Source organism: Lactuca sativa, chromosome 7 (assembly GCF_002870075.4).
Source record: "Lactuca sativa cultivar Salinas chromosome 7, Lsat_Salinas_v11, whole genome shotgun sequence".
Taxonomy (NCBI): domain Eukaryota; kingdom Viridiplantae; phylum Streptophyta; class Magnoliopsida; order Asterales; family Asteraceae; genus Lactuca; species Lactuca sativa.
The window spans coordinates 179311994-179318283 of NC_056629.2; positions in this window are offsets into that span (position 1 = coordinate 179311994).

Here is a 6290-nt window from a genome sequence, read left to right on the forward strand (position 1 = left end):
CCGAAGCAGGGGCAGTACAATCCCTGCTAAAGTGCCCCGTCTTGCCGCACTTGTAGCAGCCCGACGATCCCAATCTACATGTTCCCTCGTGCGACCTGCCACATTTCCCGCAGCGGCCCGGTCCTCCTTGGCCTTTCGGCCTACCATCTGATCCCTTGGGTTTCTTCCCCGAAGCCCCAACCACCTGCCCTGCCTCTGCCTTCCTCTTCCGGATATGTTCCAAATCAATCTCCCTCTCCCTTGCCCTGGCAATCATGGACTCCAGGGTAGGGCAAGCTGAAAAGCTAACATGCTCTCGGATGTCAGCCCGTAGCATGTCGTGGTAGCGGGTCCTCCTCATATCCTCAACACCTGCATACTGGGGAACTAACAACGCCCTCTCCCGGAACTTAGCGGTGATCTCCGCCACAGTCTCCGTCGTTTGCCTCATATCTAAAAACTCCCTGGCCAACTGCTGAAGCTCGACAGCCGGCGCGAACTCTACCCTGAACCTGGTCACAAAGTCCGGCCAGGTCATAGCCTCAACAACCGAGGCTCCCAACGAGTCGCTGACGGACTCCCACCAATCTCTAGCTCGGTCTCACAAACACCCTGATGCATACCTCACCTTCGACCCCTCAGGGCAGAAGCTAATCAACTGCGCAAACTCAATGTCTGCAATCCATCGTTTGGCCGCAATGGGGTCCTTCACCCCATGGAAATCTGATGCACCACTGCCTCTAAAGTCCTTAAAGGACAGTGTGCAGGATCCTGACTAGCCTGACGCCATATCACTCCTGAACGCCCTAAGGCGATCCTCCATCAGCTCGACTATCCCTTCCTTGATCGACCCGAAGATAATAGGGGTCAACTCAAGGATGCCTCTAGTGATCTCTGACGCAATGAACTCGCGTAGGCTCTCATCAACTGGCTCGGACCCTGAACCCGAACCCGATCCCTCTCCTGAACTGCCAACTGCTGGCCTCAGACGTAGTACCACCATTCTACAATACACCATAATAATCATCAACGATACTAACACACTAGAGGGATTACATCTACCACAAGTTCCTTGGTCTTGCCTTAACCTTCCTTAACTCGAGTACGAATCCTCTGCTTTCAGTAGTACGGGCACATACTACCTTCCACATCTATCCGTACTTTCCTCAAGGAATGCTTCAACTCCACCAAGTCCCTTCGTCACTACTGCTCTCTGTTATCCTCATCCTAGGCTTGCCTAGGGAACTCCCGACCCTACCCTAATCAGTCCTCAGCTGCCAAAGGTCTCTGTGTGATGGTGCTTAGCCATCACCTGAATACAATCACATGCAACGAGGCTCAGATAATCCTTCGAGTAAGGGACCCACCCCTACCACGATTAGGACTCAAACAAGAGCTACGAAATAAAGTCAAACCCCTCACTCTGAGATTATCCAACCCTGATCGTATGTGACCTAATGTATCCACCTGATAGCTAACCCCCATCACCCGAAGTCCCTCAAAGCACAAAGCAAGCAACATTCAGACGAAGAGGGAACGATATCAACAATCACATCCTCAAAACAGGAAACTATACTAGCATACAATGCTAAGCTCACACTATCAGGCATAACCTATACATGCTACCCTACTACTGTCTACTCAATACTAGCATGCATTTTTCATAAGCAGAAACACATATAGCAGGCACATAAGGCATCATTCCTAGATCCTTAGTCCTATACTAGCATGGTGTTCAATTGAAACTGATAAACATAACATATCTCGTATGGGTACTTTGGGGAATACTTACTTGAGCTCAGCCGGTCGCGCACATCACACACTTCGTACTCTTCCCAAAACTCTTTAGTTTACCTTTTTGAAAAAAACATTTTCTTAGAAAAATTCTTTTATTCCCTCGATTTGAGTACAGACACTCTCGAGGGTGTGTCCGAATCCCTCAAACCAGGGCTCTGATACCAACTTGTAACATCCCAAAATACAGGCCAAAATTCTCATTTTTTTTAAAATAGGTCAATTCATAAAAACTTCGATATAGAAGTTTCATAATAAAGCTTCATGTCTGAAAACCAGCCACATCATAATAATATGTCAGAGTACATCCCAAAAAAATCCATAATGCGGAAAACAAGAGTGTGTATGTGTGATATGCCGCTACCGCGCCAACTCCTTCCCCCTATCTGAAGAGGTACCTGAAACCATCACAGTAAATTGTAAGCACGAAGCTTAGTGAGTTCCCCCATAATACCTCATACCATGCAACCATATAATGAACAACTAGGAGATACGGGCCTCGCCCACACTCATGGAGATACGGACCTCGCCCACACTCCGCTATCTGGGAGATACGGGCCTCGCCCACACTCCGTTATCTGAGAGATGCGGGCCTCGCCCACACTCAGCTACTAAGCCACAACATAAAAGTATCACACAGACAACGAGCATAAACAATTCTATCATACTAGTATATATCATAATAAAACTCAACTATGAGATACGGGCTCTGCCCACACTCCGATACTACATATCATCTATACGGGCCGACCTTGGTTCCTTAGACCCGTTCCTACTGGAAGGAAACTCACCTCGAAAAGTAGCTATCGAAAGTCTGCCTGCTAGACGTCTGACTGTTGTACCGGTAATCCTCCGGCTAATAAATCCATAAACATAGATTAGTTACTCATAAATACCCTTAGGTCAAATGACTGACCTACCTCTGGTCCAAGGTCAACTCCTTGGTCAAAGTCAACTTCCAGTTGACTGGACTCGCCGAGTCATGGCACAGACTCACCGAGTCCCTCTGCTACTATCCCAGTTCTACTCATCAAGTCCCTCTTCCCACTCACTGAGTCACCCTTAACTTACTACTAGGGATGATTAGACTGACTCGCGATCCGACTCACCGAGTCCGAGAACAACTCGCCGAGTCCCACGAGCAGATCTCCTACTCGCTTCCAAATCCTCACCAGAGCATCCACCTTGAGGATTTGGTTTCTGGGACTATTGCTACACGTTAAATTGCTAACTCCGCATGCAGCTACGAAGGGTTGGACCTTCTACACTTAAACCCTCCTTAACTCAGTAACAGCTCATATGACTCGCCGAGTTTGAAGAACAACTCGTCGAGTTCCAGGCAATCTTCATAGGACTCGCCGAGTTGTTCATCCAACTTGTCGAGTCTAAGACCATCTTCATAGAACTCGCCGAGTCCACTTTGGAACTCGCCAAGTCCCTTCAGGCCTCCTCCCATATAGACCAAATCTGAGACATGCAACGGTTCCAAACCATAGATCTAGGCTCCTAGGGCATGCTTATCACGTAAAGTTGCAAACTTTACGTGCATGCATGGCCCTATAAGCTCCAAAAGGCAATTCCAAGCTCTTTATGAGGTCATACACTCAATAGGGACCTTAATCACTTCAACCACAGAGACTTTATACTTCTAAGACGTCCATAAGGTCCAGATTTGAAGTCCTTTCAGAACATAGAGCATAAACACATGGAGTTTGAGGTTTTAGGGCTTGAAAACCACTAATTAGGGACAAAAAGGGGATCTAATGAGCAGTGATCAAGATAGGAACTTTTCTACCTGAATGGAAGCTTCCCACGGTGTAGATTTCGGATCTACTTCCCCTTCTTGCACTCTTCAACCTCCTCCTTCTTCTACTAAGCTACAAATTTCCTTCACAAGGCCAAGATCACTCATAAGAACAATATGGGGACTAGGGTTTCTCTCTACAGCTCTCTGGAAGTGTTAGGGACAAAGGAGGCCAACTTAGAGCGTTTAAATAAGGTGCAAACACCCGGGTTAGGGTTTTTTCCCAGACCGGGTCTACTCGCCGAGTCCAGGAACCGACTCGCCGAGTCCACAACTTAGACCCCGCGTCATATCCCGCTTCTACTCGGCGAGTTGGTCCTTCAACTCGCCGAGTCCAAGGCCAAAAATGCAATATTTAAAGAGTTAATTACAAAGAATACATACCAAGAACCAGGTGCTACAGGTGGGTTGTTCTCAGAAGGGAAAAAACAACAGAGGAAGGGAAAGGGATGTGGCACTGGTGATGGTGGGCGTTTCTTGGTGGCCGGAAAACAGCTCCACCGCTAGTGGAGTTCTCTTGCTCGAAAATGAAGAAGGAGGAGGGGTAACCACCTCCTTTAAGTAGTAGGGTAGAGAGAGAGAGAGATAAATATTTTCTTTTATTTTTTATTTTTTTAGTTAGAAAATAATTAAATAACAAAAAGAAAAGCAAAAAACAAATGGAGAAGGGCAAATCCGTCATTTTTAGATTTTTTAAACTGTTTTGGACCAAAGCCGCAGCAAAATGAAAACTTTTGGACTATTGGTGTTTGTCTAAACCTGTTTGGCCCAAAGTAGCATTTTTAGACATACCACAGGGACCATTATTGCAATTTTGTCTAAGTTTTAAATGCAATTGAAAACCAACTATATCATTGATTCGTCTTTACTATTACATTTTTATTTTTATTTTGTATATCAAATGGTTGTACATGTTTCTTTAGTTTCATACTTTCCTTTGGCCGCCTTTCTCATCTTTCTCGGTTGTCGCTTTATTGATCTTCATTATTACAAGTATCTTTCGATTAATTTCTTTATAATACATGATCTCTTCACAAGAGGTATCTTTGGATAAGATTACATTACGTAATTTAGTTTCTTGGTGAGTTGAAGTTGATTGTTGGTGGATTTGTCAAGGACGTGGTACGTATTAGATAAACCGATTACATAAATTGAAATTGCTTTTGAATGATAATTTGGTTATATTTTAGATGAAGTAAACGATGTATATTATCTAACCCTTTGAGTACATGTTTGTTTTTTTAGGATTATCAGCTGATCTCAAATTAGTTACGGTGATGTCATACAACATGCTTACAACAAATAGTCCATCCACATCCTCACATATCGATTTCCCAAAATGATTTAATTCCAAATTAAAGACTCCTTAACCAATCAAAAGCGCCAAGCATATCAAGTCAATCCACATCTTCCTTCTCCAAAAACTTTGTTAGCATTGCCTACAAAAGATAAGGTTGCATGGACTATTATGTTGTCTTCGTGTGTAAATAAAGGCACTGACCCAAAGGAGACTTGATAAGTAGTTCAATCAAATGTCTGGTAAGGATCTTGTGGTTTAGAACATCATGAACTTTTGATACATCATTATAATACCCGTTGTTGAACATCATGATCCGTTTACATGGTTTTGGTTTATGAATAAGATTACCCCCTCCAAAACATTGAAAGTAAGTTGTTTGACTTTCAAAGGTCAAATATAAACTTTTTTTACCTATTATGTAGTTGTGTATGCGCTATGTGTGTGTGTGTGTGTGATCATTGCATCATACCAGGTGTTTTGGTGTTTTGCATGTTACTTTAATTTTTTTCTTAAAACATGATTTGGCATACCTGGTATTACAGTTTAAGTTCAGTCCTATTTAACTTTGGATTTTGACATTCGATATTTATTAGACATCAAACTTGTACATTGTATGAAATATCCATTTCTTCGTACTATAGCATTCTAATTTTATCTTTCTATTATCTTATTAAATTTTCTTTATTAAGGCAATGTAGTATCTGAGTGTAATTTCCATCTTCCATTTTAAAAATTAGCCCAAAAGCCACCATATTTTCAAATAAGTATATATTAATTTTAAACATCAATACAAAAGTTTAAAAAAGAAAAACTTCAATCTTATTAATTTAATAAAAATAAAAATTTAAAATTTTTTTACCCGTGATTTTCACGGATTGTGACCTAGTATTATAACATTTAAGTGCTTTTTAAAATTACTATCTAAAAAAGCTAATTAATTATTATTTATGTGCATTTTATTTCTCTACCTAGTTCTTTAATTACTTACCTACCACCATAAAAAGTGTATGGTATTACATGCATTCATGATTGGTTGATTGGTAGATGACATTTATGATTAAAACTTGATATATTTTTAGTTTATGTTAACATTGAAAAAAATACAATAAATATTTGTTTATCAACAACATATTAATACTATTTTACGACATTAATAGCATCTTCTTAACTTTGTATCATCAAATGATGACGGTCTATATTTTGTATGGACTAGTATATAGTATATTTATTTAATTATGGACTTATTTAATCATATATATGAATCTTATATGTTTTATTTAATTGCTATTAATATATACCGAAACATTACTTATTGTTTTGTAGTATTAAACAAAAAAATTATAAAGCAATAAACAATATTTATAAACGTCACGATACGATCATATAAACAAATATTTATTGTAAAACCCCTTG